General features: G+C 40.4%; 1 long non-coding RNA gene across 1 annotated transcript in view; it reads right to left on the reverse strand.

The window, feature by feature from the left end:
• Positions 1 to 4795: 4795 nt before the first annotated feature.
• The window catches only part of LOC136567634 (uncharacterized), a 39517-nt gene continuing 27120 nt past the window's right edge, over positions 4796 to 17192 (reverse strand). Inside the window, exon 2 of the long non-coding RNA XR_010785141.1 lies at positions 4796 to 5476. This is a non-coding gene — a long non-coding RNA (uncharacterized lncRNA). The remainder of the gene's footprint in view (positions 5477 to 17192) is intronic.

Genomic DNA, 17192 nt, shown 5'->3' on the forward strand with positions numbered 1-17192 from the left:
CTACTAGTAGATAAGGAGTCGTACATTTGCTCATCCGGAAGTATAAGAAAAGATTTTTACTGAAGTTAAAAGTGATGCACCGTACCATCAACTGCAGCCCAGCTGATAAAAAGGACTCTGGGGCAGTTAAAAAAAAGGACTCTGTTAGGAAAGCCCCTTTGAAACTGAAATATCAGATTTTGGGGGATGTTTCATGCACTTTGTTTGTTTTCATAGTGGATCAGCACACTGTCATTTAACTTGCATTCAGTCCCAAATACAGAATTGTCAGACTTTTTTCACTTGTCAGAAAAAATCTATTTCTTTGGTTTTTATGATGATGAGCAAAAGAAGCTGTACAAAATACATTTCACTGAAAATAATAAAATAGTCAGGAAGGAGAAAGAGCCTGTCAGATTACTTGAAACATATCCATTTCTGGAATAGTAATACAGAAACTGAGGTAAAAATAGAAGAGGAGACCAATAGGCCAGGCTGAATGAGCTAGGCAGAGACAGCAGAAGTGCTCAGCAGACACGACACTGCTCTCATCAACCTGGCCCAGAAGGAGTATTTGCTATTAGATGTAGACTCCTGCATAAAACATGGTGGTAATGATTACTCTGAACTGGCTCCTTCTTGTGAAGAGAGAATTGCACTGACAAGAAAAATGGGGCTATAAATATTATTTCAAGACCAGGAAGAGAGACCTTGAAGGGACGAGATATACAGACCAAAGATATTTCCTCTCCTGTGGCAGGGAGGACTGTCATGAAGGTTTCCACATCCAAATTGTTGTTGACTGCACGGAGAAGTGATGATCTTTAATGACTACAGTGATATTTATTGAAGGAGAAATCTACTCTGTGCAGTGTGCCATTTCTGAAGAAAGTAACTGATGACAGATAGGAGCTGGGAAAAAAAAATAAGGGAAGAAAGACACCTTTCAACTGCATGAAAGGAATTCTTGAATTGATTCAAGTAATTCTACCTAATTATCTGTAAATCTAGGTTCCCTTGCTGATATACAGGGCAAACCAAACAAGAAATGTTGTATAAATCTTAAAATCTGGTTCCATGATAATAATGATAATAAAAATAAAAATTAATTTAGAACTTCTGAAGGCAAATTGTTTTCAAGGTAGACCTGTTTTTTTGTGACAGCTATCACCATAAATCCATGGGTTATCTGCTTTGTCCTGAGAATTGTATTCTTCATTTGCTGAATTAGACTTCAGTGTACAAATGAGAGCATAGGTAAACGTAGTAGGTTTCTATGAAAGTTAATTTTCTCTGCTATTATTATTTTGACTTAGTTGGCTTTCAGCAATTATTTATGCAGACCTATCTCTCTAACCTAATCAGTTTCAAGACATTTTTCTGCAGTACTCAACCTTGGGTGGCAAAAGAAAAGCTATTATTTTGAATGCTGCTTTATTGGACAACAACCACAAGCGTATAGGGAATAATTGCTTAATCTTGTTGTTGGTTTTAAGATATGAACTGTAGCAGGCTGGACTGGACCAAAGAAAGCAGCTGACATCTGTTCACAGGTCCTCAGGCTACGTTTGCTTGATCTTTCTTTATCACAGTGCCTTGATCTAAGAACAAGGAGTGCTGTGTGCAGCTGGAGGATGGAAACACTGTGATGTTTTTTACTTTGTTCATTGATCTGAGCACTGTTGTACACAGATCTGAAGGGTTCCGGTGTGTTTCACAAATCCCACTGAAATCTACTCTCATTTATTCTCTTATTTGGCTATTTATTGTTACCCTTTTTATCCCCAAGGGCCTGGACATGACATATGGGTTCCCACTAGCATTTTTCAAACACTGTGTCTCTGTGGCTGGGTTAATAAAGAGATGGTCAGCTAGTAGCCTGCTTTTAGATTATTTTTTTCTTTCTAAAAATAAAGTTGTGCCTGATGTTTATTTATAAAGCTGGTAGAACAGACTGAGAGTAATTCCAGTTTCTGCAAGTGGAAATTGGAATGCATTATTACTGGGCACTAAATGTTCGGATGCTTTTCTGAGATCCTTAAATCTATTTCATTTCCATGTTGACAGAGATATTAGACAGCTGTTGGAAAATCTGTCCCTTCTTTCAGTGCTACAACAAGAAAGCTTTCCATTTAACTGCCAGGGTTCAATAAAGCTCTTTAATGTACTAATCAGTGTTGAGTGAAGTGTAGGAGAGAATAAGAAAGAATTCTTTCACTTCAATTTTTGTGTGAAATTTCTTCAGCTTTTTCAGCCTACCAGTGTCACTCCTGGCCGTGTTCATGGTGGCCTGGAGGGCTGAAGCACATTTTCTGGTTGGTTTCCCAGGGGCTAGGAAGCAGTAGGTCTGATGGTGGCAGATGTAACAAGGTCAGTGAGAGGTTTTGCTTTCTGCAGGCTCTCCAGGATGGAGAGGGAAAGTCTCCTCACTCTGCCCTCGGGGAGGAAAGGGCTATCCAACCTTCTTCCTTCCGGACACATTTTGGGGACTGAGCAACTACAGTGCAGGCTTTTTTCTCAAAGTGATTTGAAGTCTTGTGCTTTTCCATGGTGTGAACAGCATCCTAGAAGAGATTGCCTTGTGGCCATCTCCTCTCTCAGTTGCAATCAAGCAACATCACTATGGAAACCACTTGCATGGAAGAATAACATTAGGGAAGGCAGTCTGTGTTCTTAGCTCTCTTTGATGCAATATGTATCTTAGTCTTTTCTCCCAAAAGTAGAATTAGTGTCTGGCTCTGTTCTTTATGGGAGTTCTTCCATCCCAGCTGTTTTGCTTCCCTACTTCCCCAGGCCATTCTTTCCTGACACCTGATTTTTCTTTCTCCTCAGTGTGCTCTCTGAGAGCATCACTCCTTGGGCATTTCACACCACCAGCTCTGCTCTCCCTTTCTGCTCCCACCCTCTCCAGCCTCCAAGCTCTGTTGACAAGATCCAGGCACACTGATGGCTTTGACCTTAAAAAAACCAGCCCTCCTCTCCTTTTCTTCTTCTTCTTATGGCAGAGGAGGATGAGCAAGTGGGGCATCTCAGTGATGTCCTCTGCCTTCTTCCAAGCAGCTTCGTTGCAACTTCAGGGCTGTCTGAAGAAAACAGTATCCAGGTGACTACGAGAGTAGCTGCAGAGAAGGATCTGCCTTCATCTGAGCTCTGAGGCCAGCTTTTTTGCAAGGAACTGTGGAGGCAAATGCAGTTCCTGCCTCCCAGTGCATGGAGCTGTTGTAGGGAAGTGCTATTGCAGGTATACACCTGTCTGTCACAGGACATTGCTAAGATAGTTTCCTATGAGACACAGCTCTGATGTAGCATTCAGCAGGCCAGTACCTTAGAGGAGGGCATTTTCTCTCTCCAATTACCAGTTGATGCTTAAGGGTTTTTTTGCTTTTTCACATTCCTCATATAAAAAGTTTTTTGAAAGTAGAGTTTTTTACATTTCTCAGTGGCCTACTTTAGATATAATAGTCTATTGTATGTGCTTTTAGGTACTTTAACAATGCAGCCCCCTTGCTTTCCTGGAAAATAAGCTATTACTCAGAAATACATGGCTGAAAAAATATGTCATTGGTGGTGACTACTGAGAAGTAGAGGACTGACTGACTGACTGACTGACTGACTGACTGACTGACTGACTGACTGACTGCCTGGGTTCTCTCCCAACCTTCAGGCCTCAGCAATCCATGACATAGATCCGAGAATCTGTAAAGCTCTATGTCTCTGGTTAGTTATTTGTAAACTATATATCTTTTTCTTAAGAAATGAGTAAGAGGGTGTGCAGCTCCAGACTCCATGTGTAGATCAGTGTGAAATATTATTGTAACTCCAAAGTGTTAAATGCTGTCCCTTTTTATGGCATGTGATTTCATAAGTTCAAAAAGAATGTATAAAGGTATTTTATAATAATTTTCCAGTGGGGTGTTTGGCTCTCAAAATAGTAATCTAAACCAGCATGCAAGAAGAAATAAATATTTTCTGCTGGTGTAGGCAGTAAGCACATGAACACTCCGGCATGGGTGTAAATGCTGTGCAACTGTTTGCTATTAAAGTTTTAAAATCAATTTTCCGATAGCCTTTAATACTTTGGTAAAACCTTGTAATAGGTTGGGCAATCATTTTATCTTTTATAACATAATGGGAACTCAGACGCATGGTTATGCTAAAATCTTTCCCGCTTGCATACCTCTTACACAGATTACAAAGAGAATGTGTTATAGACAATAAAATCTAGAGGGGGAGACTTGTCATCCCTTTTCTCTAATGCCATTAAGCACAGAGACAGTGACGCTGGCCATTGCTTTGTAAAGGAAAAACAACAAGTTTACAGTTCCTCATTTCCCATGGCAAACAGATTGCTTATTTTAATTTTGAAAATAAAACGATGGAGGCGATGTGGGTCTGTAAATAAGAGTGTGCATCTCAATTTTCTGCAAATGCTTAAGTGGTTTACATCTGTTTCCTCCCAGTTGTATTTCTCAAACATGAATTTCCATTTTAAAAAGAGTCATAAAATCACTACTGTTTCTCTGTGGATCTATTAGCAATAAAATAGCCTACAGAGGTTTGCACAGCCATGGAAAATGTACAGTGATAATAGGCTGTCCTGCTGTTACATGGCTTATGCAAACTTTACATTTATCACTGCGGAACCATCTATCCGCAGGGTTGGAGTACAGCAAACAACTGAATAAAAAAGACCAAAAGAAGGAAGATGATACAGGAAGCTCTATATACACATCATTAATCAGACATGATGAATTCCCAAACTTGAATATATGTTTTCTCAGAGCCAACCAAGAGAAAAAAAATGCTGATCACAACATGAAATGTAAAACTTTACATAAAATTAATCTCCTGCAAACTCATTCTGCATTAAAGGACAGAGAGACAAAGAGAAAGAGAGAGGGGGAGCATTCATTATCATATCTGCCTGTTAACTTTCATTTGTAGCATTCCTGCTATCCAAAGACTAGCATCTCATGGAAAAAAAATCTTGCAGGCTGATAGTAGAGCCATTCCACAATTAGCAGAAGTCAAAGCATCAGGAGTGTGAAAAGGCAGGAGCTGCAGCCAGGCCCAGAAGGATGTCTAAGCCACCCACCAAGATCAGAACAGCACTTTCCATTAGCCAGCCATGAAGCCAGTGCTGTCTCAGTTTGACATCTGGAGCAGAATAGGGATTTACAGCCAGTTTAACTTCAGCAGAAGCTTGCTCCTGGTCACCTAAGTTCAAAAAAAAAAAGCTAGAACTGGCAACACCAGAATTATAAGTGGAGGTTTTCAGAGATTTGCCACCAGAGAATAGAAGCTTCACACTCTTCTAATTTCTGCTTGGCCCTGGGTGGGCTGCTGCTGGAAGTCCTTGACAATCCCTGGCATCCTGGCCACAGTGTCCATTTGCTAGCTGTGCCGGCAGGGATCACCAAGGAGGGTGGCTGGGGAAATTCTGTTTTCCAGTTTGTGACTGGTTAGCATCTTCCACAGGAACAGTGGGCTGCAGCTCCTGCAGGAGAGGAACACATAGATTAATCTCTCACCAGAAAGCTTCACTGGGCTGTTCCTTGTTTGCTTCAGTCTAAAATAAATATTTATCAGGATGAAAGCACCTGGCTGTTCTTTATAGATGGCAGAAAGCAACAGTAATATTATTGGATGCTTATTAGCTAAAGGATAATTACAATCAGAGAAGGAAAAGGGGAAGAGGAGACAAATATAAGGGGTAGAAATGTGGTTTCTAGAGGAGTCAGGAAGACTGGTGAGAAATAAAGCCACTTCCCACTTGGATGGATTCCTGCCACTGTATGAGCTGCTATCTTCACAGCTTGAACGTCAGAAAAGCACCCAGTCCAGGCACAGAACATTAATCTGGTTGCCTAAAGAGAGTAAAAAGTTGAATGAAGAGAAATGATTCCTCAAGAGAAATGTAAGATATATATGAGCTCAGAAAGAGCAATGACTTTTTGTACATTACTTTGGAGTCAAAAGCAAATTGACAAAAGTTCCTTTTTGAAGGTCTATGTGCCAGCTTTTGTATAAATGCATCATCTTTTTCTTTCATCATGAGAAGAATGACAGCAGTTTTTATCACTTGTAAGCATCGTGCTGGAAAACATGGAACAGATCTACTGCTGTGGAGTCATAGTTTCATGAAAGTACCTCTGTGGATAAATTTGGTACTATAAGACCTTTTCAGTGCTTTGGTGGTTTTAGCTGAATGTCAGCATGGTTGGAAACTTCAGTTTTGTGAGTAGGAACTTCGCTGTTGACTCTTTTAGGAGAGATGAGTACATCTCAGTGATAATAAAATGCTTCCATATTTCAAGACCAGCAAAATATCCTCAATCCAACAATTCCATCACACAGGAAGAAGCTACTTTTCTCTGCCCGGTCAGATGATACACTGGCATTTTTTGTGTGGCTTTAAATATCTTGAAGGTTTGTTTCTTCAGCTAACTCTTCTGTTGGGGTCAATGCACAGTGTGGTTGCTTGGTTATCTCTGGGTATAATTATTGCCCAGTGATTTTTAGAGGCAGAGTTACTGAGTGCTACAGTGCTGTGGCAGTCCTGACAGTCTGCAGTCCTTGTCTCCTCCTGGAGATGACCTTCCTGGGAGGATATTTTTGTTCTGGTGAAGAAGCTTTGACACTTGAAATTATTATAGGAGAATCCTTTCTAAGGCTGGTAACCAAAAAAGGCAGACCTAAAGAGCAAAGCAGGGACTGATACAGTGAGTCAAGAAAACAGTGCTTGCATGACATCTATCATCAGAGCATCAACAATGCACAGGACCGTGTTGTTTCTCAGTACCTGGCAGTTATTCATCTTGGAAAAAGAGTTATGAGCAAGAGTTTAGCAAACACTTAGGGAGCACAGGAATGCTTTTCAGGTGAAAATCAGGGTTGTGGTCTTGGGCAACAGGATTTTCACCATTGGCTGGCTTAAGATTCCATACTTGACTGTCATTAAGGCTCACATACTTCGTTAACATGAGTGTTACAGTTAAATTCCAATTCAGTTTTCAGTAATAACCCCTTTCCTGTCTAACAACCCTCCACAGTTTCAGCTGGGTGAAAGACTGCACTCATAACATTCTGAGCTTTTCTGTGCATGGGCAGATCTCCACAGCCCAGTCCAGATGTGGTTGCAACTTACATGTGGGCAAAATGATTCACAGTTTGCCAGGGCCTGTGGATTCCTCGATGGGGAAGAGTCCCATGTGCCAGGAGGCACATCCCAAGAGTCCATGGATGCCATGCAAGAGGCAGAAAGAAGGGGAGAGATGAGCTGTAGGAAGCCCTAGTTCATGACAATTGGCTTTATTCTCTTTATAACTAGTCTTAAAAGCTGATCTCACACTCTGAAGAGAACAGAAAAAGGGCCAAGATAAAAGATAGATGTCTAGGGTCTGTTAAGCAGCATGAACTTTGGAAAACAGAGGAGGTGTGTGCACTGTCTGTGGCTGAGACTGAGGCCTGCGGATTTATCCATGTGAAGAGAATCTCAGCCAAAGAATGCCCTGATTGTTTTAACGTGACTGGAGCTGACAGGGGCAGTTCACCTCCTGAGCCCAGGTGACCCAGGTAAAGACCTGTCTGAGCTCTTAAGATGGCCCTGGCTGCAGAATGGCCCATGGAGAGTCACCCTCCACCACAGTGGTGAGGAGGAGCTGGTGGGTGCACATGGCACATGGAGGATCACCACTCAGAAACATGAGATATTCAACAGGTGACCAGGCCCTGAAATCAAATAATTTCTAAAGAGCGTCTTTTTTTTTTTTTCCTTGTTTTTATCTGTTCCAGCTTTCAGGCTCAAGACTGGCAGCCTGATTTGTTGCTCAAATCTTCTTTTTAAGGCCATCTCACAGCAAACCTTTGGAAGGCCTGCAGAAGAGAGGAAAATCCTGGCATAAGCACCTTCTTTAGAGTAATTTAAAACAGTGAAAATATGTTACTGCTGCTCAACCTAGTTAAAACCCCAAAACTCAATGAACTGCAGCTCCTACTGACAGCAGCTCCCTAACATCATCACTGATATGAACCTTAGGACAACACTCTCTTTGTTGATGGCACCCCATAAATAATATTCCTACTCATTACTGAAACCTGAAAAAACTCCAAGGAGAGAAATGTCATGTGCCTGAATATAACAATATCTGAAAGCTAATGCTCCTATTTTTTTTCTCATACTGCACAGTATATTGAAAAGACCCAGTATATGCTGTAAGTGAGGATAGCTATAATTTCTTTTCTCCAGGAATCTTCACAGTTTCTAGACTTATTGAATGCCATAGAGGGAAGCAACAAGTTTAAAAAACAATTAGTAGGACATGTGGTGCTCATTCTTGGCTGAAACTGCACATTCTCATCTGCCTGAAAATACTCAGCAGTCGTTCATGAAAAATGTTTTTGAACTAATGAGCTATATTTGCATTCCCCTTAGAAAGGATTCAGAATTTTTCATCTACACTGTGCCATGAAAAATGGATGTGTTTTTCACAGAGGTAATTTGAACATAAACCACCGCATCAATGGGAAGACAACCTTTGCAGAAACTTTTTAACTTAGCACATTCCATTTGTTTTCACTGGGGAAGGTCAAACTTATGTGAGAGATGTAAATTTCATGCACAAACCTAGGTGCTGATGAGATTTGTTTTTGTAGATAATCTGCAGCAGAGAAATTTTTCATAATGTCACCACAAAATAAATTAAAATGTTCATCTTCATATGGCTGGTTCCATTGCATTAAAATAAATGTTGCAAGCTCATTTAATTAGTATAGTTAGGAATGTCTCTTCCCTGCTTCACTGACTCTCCAAATCACAAGTTAATTTGTCAAAATCAGACCATTGTTTTTCCTTCATTCTTCATTACTGAAAAGACAGCCCCATTTAAATAAATGTTTATGCTACAGAGAGCAGAGCCGTGAACAACCCCAAATATTTTTCTAAGCACATGTTGGAAAAGTTTGGGCTGCAAAGAGCTGGAGCGTGCGTGTGCGTGCGTGTGTGTGTGTTGTTATTGGATATTTGACTTGCTGGAAAGGTACAAAATTGAGCAGTCTGCTGTAACTGATGATGTAGCACACACCATCTCTCATGCCAGCGGCTACATGCACTTGGAAGCAGTTTTCTTCTATGTTTTCAAAGACAAATGATGACAAAAGATACAATCTCTATAAATTACCCTAATCAAATCATTCTCTTCAAGAACTCTTGGTTAATCAATTAGTCAGTGCTCACAGTTCTTATGAATATCACTTCAGAGCCTCCCATAGCGTTGTTCTCCTCCAACAGCAAATATTTAGAGCATTTTATTAGAGAAAAAAAAAATAGAAACAAAGTCCAACAAATGAAACCAACAGCTTATACAGCAAATAGGCAGAGAACTTCTGCAACCATATGGAGTCCATTAACATAAAGTGAACTTTACAGGTATGACTGAGGTAGCAGTTACTTTGTTTGATTGGCTCAGTTGTTATTTATCCCAAGGTCTTTTTTGGAGGTCACCTGCCACAAATGAATGGAAAAGGCCAGCAGACCATCATCTGAGCCCCATACTAATGCTTTTTATACACTGCATGCCTCAGGCACAGCTTCTGTGGCACATACTGCAGTGCTATTCTTTAGCCTTCTCCAAGAAACTTTCAACTTGCACACAAAAGCTTTTACATCTCAGCACTATATTGCTTCTAACTGAGAGGATACAAAACAATAGAAGACTCCTGTGATTTTCCTTATCTGGTTTTTTGCTTTATCTGGCATTGGGTTCAGGTTTTTTCTGCTTTGGGGTAGGGATTCTTGCTGTTGACCTGTCTTCTCTAATTGCTTTGTGTGAGGTGTCTGGAAAAGGGCAAATCCTGATTCTCCCCTCTAGGTTCCTTGGCTTGGCAGCCTTTTAAAATGTCATTCAAAATCTGTATCTAATGTGAGCTTTATGACACTGTGAGGGGGAATCGACTCTATTTTCATTTTCAAGAGCTTCAGGATGAACCTTGTTTCATTAATAAATCATGTCATTAACAGGGAAATTTAATTGCAGAGATACTTCATGAATTCACGGTAAAAGCATGCTATATATTAGTGGTTGGCATATTGACTTCCAGACATAGAAACTCATGTGAACTGTGAAAAATTGACAAGTACAACTGCTAGGAAAACCCTTCCAAGATCACCAAAGCAGCTGAAGAGAGAGTGATACATTGAGACCTCTTGTTCAAAGCAAGACAGGACCTGGGCTACATCTTTTAAGGAATGCCAGTGATGCCATTTTCCTACATGACCTCTACTTCACCTCCCTATTTCCATTTGTAGCAGACACAAGCATCCCAGAATAGGAAGAGCAGCTGTCATTAGGAGCTTTGGCTGGCCCGGGTTTCTTCAGGCCACAGGTCATGTCCCAAGGCTGGATCAGCTCTATAGCAGGGCAGCTTTGCCCTGTGTCTGAGAGGAGAGAGGGAAGAGGGTTCTGTCATGCCCTAGGGCTGGGGCATCTCTGTTCCCATAATGGACTTCCTTCTTTTGAGGCAGACTGGAGATCTCACTAGGAGCAGAGTGGTCTCAAAGTGACTCCTGTACCAGTCTGTCACTTTATGGAAGTGCTGCTCTGCTGGTTGCATCCTTTTCCCACTAGCTCCACAGAAATCCCCATGTGTATCCAACAATCCAAATGCCCTCTAAAACCTCATATGCACTTCCAGCAAGGGACTGTGAAGGAGAAATAAAGAACAATTCCCAGCTTTAGGGTAGGTTGGTGTCCATGAAATCCCTTGACTCTTGAGGTTAGACAGAGGGGAAGACAAAAAGCTATTTTAGCAGTTTGCCCCATACACCCATGGCATCAGGAATAGGGGCCTTACATCTTCCCCCTGCCCCATGGAGAGTAGACATACCCTTTGGGGGGGATGAATCATTGACAAGAGGTGACAAGGGGAACAGATGTGCCTTGGGATCCTCCCACTCTACCATTAGTTGCGCAATAAGTTGTGAGGAATGTCCAGGTGGAGGAGACAAAAGCCTCCATGCCCTACTTGGACCAGCTGAAGGCCACTTCCACTTCCTCAGTTCTCTGCAGGAGAGGCCTACAGGATGATCTGAAATTCCTTCCTTTTTCTCACACATAGCCATTTGATACATGACTCCTGTACCAGGTCAGCAGCAGCATGAGCCTAGGAGAATTCATTGTAAAAGAAAACAACAGTGGGTTTATTGACTCTTTGACTGATTATTTCATATAGGAAATTTTTTGAAAAGTACTGACCAAATGTGAATTCATGGGACCTGGTTCTCTTCAGTGAGTCAACTATGTAGGTTGATGAAATCAGTAGGTTCCAATTTGTATAAAAAGTTTCAGTCAAAGAAGACATACAAATCTCTACATTCAAATAGCTCTTATAGAGCTTGAGCACTGCCAACTCATGCCATTTCAGGTCTTTTCATTTAAGACTCTGATTTTGGGATCAAGATATTACTCAGGAATCAGCTTAAATCATTCCAACCCTCCCCTCCACCCCCAAATATCCAAAATAAAACTCTCAAGAAATAATCCTGTTGACTGCAGAAGAAAATATGAACTGAGTTCATCTTAAAAATGGAGAAACCAAAAGACAAAGTTAAAATTTCTAACAGTCATTTTTAGCAGTGATGCTGCCTTGTCTTGCTGTAACAAGAATCATGCCTGGAAAATGGGGGAGGCAAATTCCACCCACACACCAGGGCTGTGAGGCTGGACCTGAGTCCATTTAGGGTAATGAAATAAAATTTGAATGTAATAAGACTTTTCACAGGGGAAGATTCATTCACATGCTCATATCCAAAATGTCCTGTGCTTTTCCACCCACACAGAAGTTACAGATGGCATTTGTTCAACAGAAAGAAAATAGAAAGCATCTTCAATCAGGCAAAGTAATCTGGTCCCTTCTTCTCTTGGAAAGGAGCAAGCCAGAGAGCTTGGTTTTTTCTTCAGTGAGTGGATTGCATCAGAAACTCCAACAAGAACTTTCTGAAGAGAAAAAAGTTCCATGAGTCTTTTTTGTTGTCAGTGCCTTCAGGACTAAGCTATGCAAACAGATGCTGTATCACCATCCACAGACAGTGAAAGAGATGCAGTGGTTTCCTAAACAGACTTGTGCAATAAAAAATGACAGGAGGGAACACAAAGTATAACCCTGTGCTGCAGAAACCCATCTTGTCTTTTAAGAGCCTATATATGGTGATAACTCTCCTCTTGCTGTTATAAAAGTTCTCAAAACAATCCAATAACAATTTGTCATGTTCAAAAATGTTGCAGATCAGAGAGGAGCAAGAAGGGTGTTTTCCCAGGGTTTTTAAAGTTTTTGCTGAGGCATCAGCCATGCTTCTCCTTTACATAGAGGTGTCTGTGTCCCAAGGACTGACAGTAGCTGTTCTGATCAGTGAATTTCTCTCTCTTTTTCAAGTTGCATCTGGAGATCATGCTCTTTGAATATTTTCAAAGTGGAGAAACATACACCAGAATGGTGTGCTGTTCACAGGCATTCATGAAGAATTCATCAAGAGAACATTTGCAGAGATTTGTGCAGGCAAGACTGTGAAGAAATGTGATAAGCCTACAGGGTAGGTTACACTAATATTTATATTATGAATTTAGTACTTGTATCAGCCTCTACAAAGATTCTGCAAACTTCTCTGAATCTGACTCTGTTACTGTTCATCACACCAAATGTTGCTGCTGCCACTATATACCTTTTTATTTGCTGCGTGGGAGCCATCTCCTTTTGTGTGTGGAAAGCAGTGCTTCGTACCAAACACTGCCTTTCTTGACAAGAAAGCCAAGGCTGTACAAAAGGATCTTAGTAAACTGCTTCCCTAAGAAAACCTGAGTTAAGCTCCCAGTAATGAATACATTTATTAGGTAGACAGTAAAAAGTACTGGAGAGTTAAAAATAAATTCTGCGTTATTTAAACTTAATTTATGAGCAGGAAAATAAGCCCTCTCTTCTACTATTAATGTTTTTTATCTGGGCCATCAAATGTCACACCCTACTGATTTTGGATGTAAGGTCACTGGAAACAACATATCAGTGGTGTCAGCAATACAAATCAACTGAAATTCCCCTAAAAATAAAAATGTCAGGAGTAAAATAATAGGCAATAGTTATTTCATGGTATGAAAGGCTTGTAATATATCACGAGTTCACCTTCTTCTATCTTTATAATATATCACTTTGAACATTAAGTATACCTTCATTTCATATATTTTAAATATAGATCATGTATCTAGCTAAAAACAATACTCTCAGAGAAAAGTGCACCAAAATGATTGTTTAGGTTTGCATGCACTTTTTGAAATGTCTCCTAATTTATAGCAAATGATGAAGCAATAGCCTGGTCTATAAAAGGCAGTGTGGTGATCCAGCTGATGCTTTCTAAGAACATTTCTAAGAACATTTCTGTGTTAAAGGAATATGGAAATATAAAATTGATCTGGACTAATGATTTTAGCAAGAAGTAGAAGAAGAGCCCTTCACTGTGCCTGACCCTTCATTCAGCCCATGAAGACAAGACCCTGACTAAACCAAGCATTGCAGGAAGCACTAACAAATGCCAGTAGAAAGGCAACAAGCAGAACATACTTATGAAAATGCCTCCTTTGAAGTTTCTGTGTAGATGAACACATCTGTGTATGTTAAATTGTCTTTGGTACAAGTGGGGGTTTCCTTGGGCCATCTGCGACTGTTATTAAATGGCTACCAGAAAACAGGTTACTAATTTGGCTTGCATCACCATGCTGAATTATAACTAAACACACTTAACGTCACACTGCACTGCATGTGGCACTCATACAGAGAAAGAGGCACTATAAACCCGTGTTATATGGATGTAGCAACATGAATCTGCACACCCAGTTCAGATGCAGTTGGGTTTGTGATTAACAGCCTGCCAGTGCCTGGACCTTTTGTGTTTACATATAAAGAGGAAAAGATTGGGGACAGACTAGGTCAGCGCTGTCCCATCACTTACCTCTAACAAATCCATGGAGTTTCCAGGAATGCAAACCGCTCATGGTCCCTGAACACTCTTAGGGAGTTCAAGCCCTTGGTCCAGTGACCCTTGTAAGAGCAGGAGCCTGGAGCCCTGTACCCATCCCCAGCAGTTCATCTTTCGAAGCTCACCCATTGCTACCCAATGAGCAGAGAGAGCATCTTCTTTCCCAGAGTGGGGCTATAGGCTGACTTATCCAGCTTCTCCCTGCTTTTGTCAAACTTGTGACTCCACTCCATTCTTCTCCTCTGATAGGTCTTTTGCCTGATTTGTGTGTCCTACTTCCATTTCATCTTGACTTCAAAAAAGATAAGGAAGTGCCTTCACTGACAGAACATAGCTACAGAATTTTGGGTCTCTGTTGTGCCCAGTTCAGCAGAGATGGGAAACAGCCCTACCACAGATTGCCCTGTGGCCACACAGAGGTAGTGTATGGCTATTTGAGGTGGCTTTTAAATAATTTTGTGTCAGCCAGAATCCTTTATTCCTCACAACACTCTTTGGTGATGTTTGGGTGATGTTTGTAACAGGTGTAGGATGTGAGTTATCACTGTTGCTGAGGTGACAGTCAGGATGGCAAAGAAAGGCAACAAGAAAAAGTTGTTCTTACAAGATATGGTGAGATGAAATCCTTTTAAGATGGGATGAACATCAGAAGATAAGGAGAAATTATCTTAAAAGCTTTCATTTTGAAATGAGAAAGAAAACTCATAGGCCTGTGGGAGGGTTAGGTACTTAAAAAATGGGAAAAAAACCCACACTGCAATTAGTATAAACACTTCCTGTAAAAAATACCTATGACTGTTGTTAGAAAACATTTTTGAGAGATTCTACTAGTGTGTGTCTCATAAAGTTTCCTCAGGGTCCTTTCCTAGACAAGGCAGCACACTCAACCATCATGTCCTTCGTGCAATAGCACCCCCTTTTCTGTTCAGGTTACAGTTGTGGGTGCCCAACGCTACACAAATGCTTGACATGCAGATGTGTTGGTGGTGAAACATGAGGTGACAGCTCAGATAGGTGAAACCTGGTAAGCTGAGGATAAATCATATCAACCAGTCCCCACACGTGTTGTTCTTACAGGACTGATGCATCACCACACCACTGCACAAGCCCAAAGGTTTGTCACCTGGAAGAGTTGGGAAAGGGGAATGCAGCCTTGAAGGCACGAGAGATGTCAGCAGGAAGGTGGCAGTTCATTTCTGCTGTAGATAAAGCCTATAAAACAGATGCTGTAATATTTTCTTAGAGAGTTTGGAAGCACTTTGGAAGTGATAAGAGAACTGCTTTCCTGCCTATGTTTTGTGAAAAATGTTACCACAGATACATGATTCTTGGGCAGCAGTTTTGCTATTCCTGCTAGCATTTTTCTTTTTTGAGTCAGCAGTTTTCTCTGACAAGAGATCTTGGATTTCACAGGAGTGGCACATTCTAGCTTGAACCAATAAGCTGTAGTCCCAAAAAGAGAGATCCTGAAAACACTTTTAATTTTTCATCATTCACACCACACAAGAATCAAGATACTGACTGTGATTAATTGTACAAATCATCCTTTTCATCCTCTGTAGTACTGCCAAAATATTGTCCTCAGCATGGAAGAAGTGATATATATCTGATGAACATAGCTTCACTGTGTTAGAAACTCTCTGCTGTACCTTGTTATGATGGACTTCTCCATTTCTGACTTGGATTCTGGTTCTGCCTCTCTCCTGCATTAACCTGCTGTGATCTCATCAGGAAAGCTGATCCATGAAGCTGAGGTTATAGTGAATGTTACTTAACGTAATAGCTGGTCTGACAAGTTTTTAAATGTCTTTTAATATTTTCTCTCCTGTTGTGTTTTCATTCACAGCGTGCTAGTAGCAGCTGAGTAGCAGCAGCCACAGAGGTAGGAGTGAAACCTGTATTTTCCTTCTCTGAAGTATACAAACATATTCAAACTCCAGAGGAAACTGTGAGACCGTCTTGTTTACACTGCTCGACCTGCAAACAAATCCTTTCCCCATACTTTTAGCTGTAAGACATTTGAAAATCTATTTATGGCACAAAACCTGAGGTTACCCATGCTGGGAGAAAAAATCCTTTAATTATCTGCAGTGGATTCAAGAGCACTGCAGAAAGACAAGGTCCAAGCTGCTCCACAAATACCTATCAGCCTTGACCTGCAGAAACCAATCATGGGCCTATTGTGTTGTTTTGTGATACAAACCCAGTGCCTCTTCCCTGCAGAAAGTAAACTGAGATGACTCAACTGACTTCACTTGGTAATTCACTCAGCAATCTGATTAAAATGATTAATGGTCATTCTGGCTAGTGCTGGATTTAATTCAAGGTCACTGAAAAAAAAAAAAAAAGATAAAAGGTCACTTTGCTGACCAACCTCTATTTAATAATCTATGGATTTTTCTTATTAAAGGAATTAATCTGATAGTGCTTCCATACACAGCACATTAATTATTTACACATTTGATACACAATGACTTCATACAAAGATTAAGATTGAGTCCTAAATTGCTGACATGGGACACAGAGATTGAGTCCTATGATGAGCCTCATCTAGATTGACACCGCTGAATACAAGTTTAAAAATGCAGCTTTAAATGTGCACTGAGCCTGCTACTGTATACAGCCAGACCAACTCACACCAAATGTTGCATGTACTGGGTAAACTGAAGTCCAAAAATAAATCTTGCCTTGAGAAAACACTTAGTTTTTGTCACACATTTATTGGAGTATATGTTTTCAGGAAGGTTTAGCCCACCGTCCTTCATTTTGAGATTTGAAGTGACAGATATTTGAAACAAATACTGATACAGCAATTTTATTCAGTCTCTGGAAGTTTGAGAGAAACCTTCTCAGCCTTAAGGCACTGAATTTCAGTCAGAAGTAATTTCTAATGTTGCTTCATCCTATTACTTGTAAATTCAATATAATTAGAGGCATATTCAGTTCATTACCAATTTGAGCTATTGTCCAGGGTTTTTTCAGTTTGTTGCTTTTTCAAAGCACTTTATTAAAAACTTGTTTTGCTGTCATATGTTTTAAAGGGAAATAATATCTCACAACTAATCATTTATTAAGATAATGCAAAAACACAATGCAGAAAAACAACAATATAACCTCACTAGAAACAGATGAAGAGTGAGAAATAACCTTTGCTTGGTTGCACATTAATATTTTGAACTTATATTTGAAATAT

The sequence above is a fragment of the Molothrus aeneus genome, chromosome 1, assembly GCF_037042795.1.
Source record: "Molothrus aeneus isolate 106 chromosome 1, BPBGC_Maene_1.0, whole genome shotgun sequence".
Classification (NCBI taxonomy): Eukaryota; Metazoa; Chordata; class Aves; order Passeriformes; family Icteridae; genus Molothrus; species Molothrus aeneus.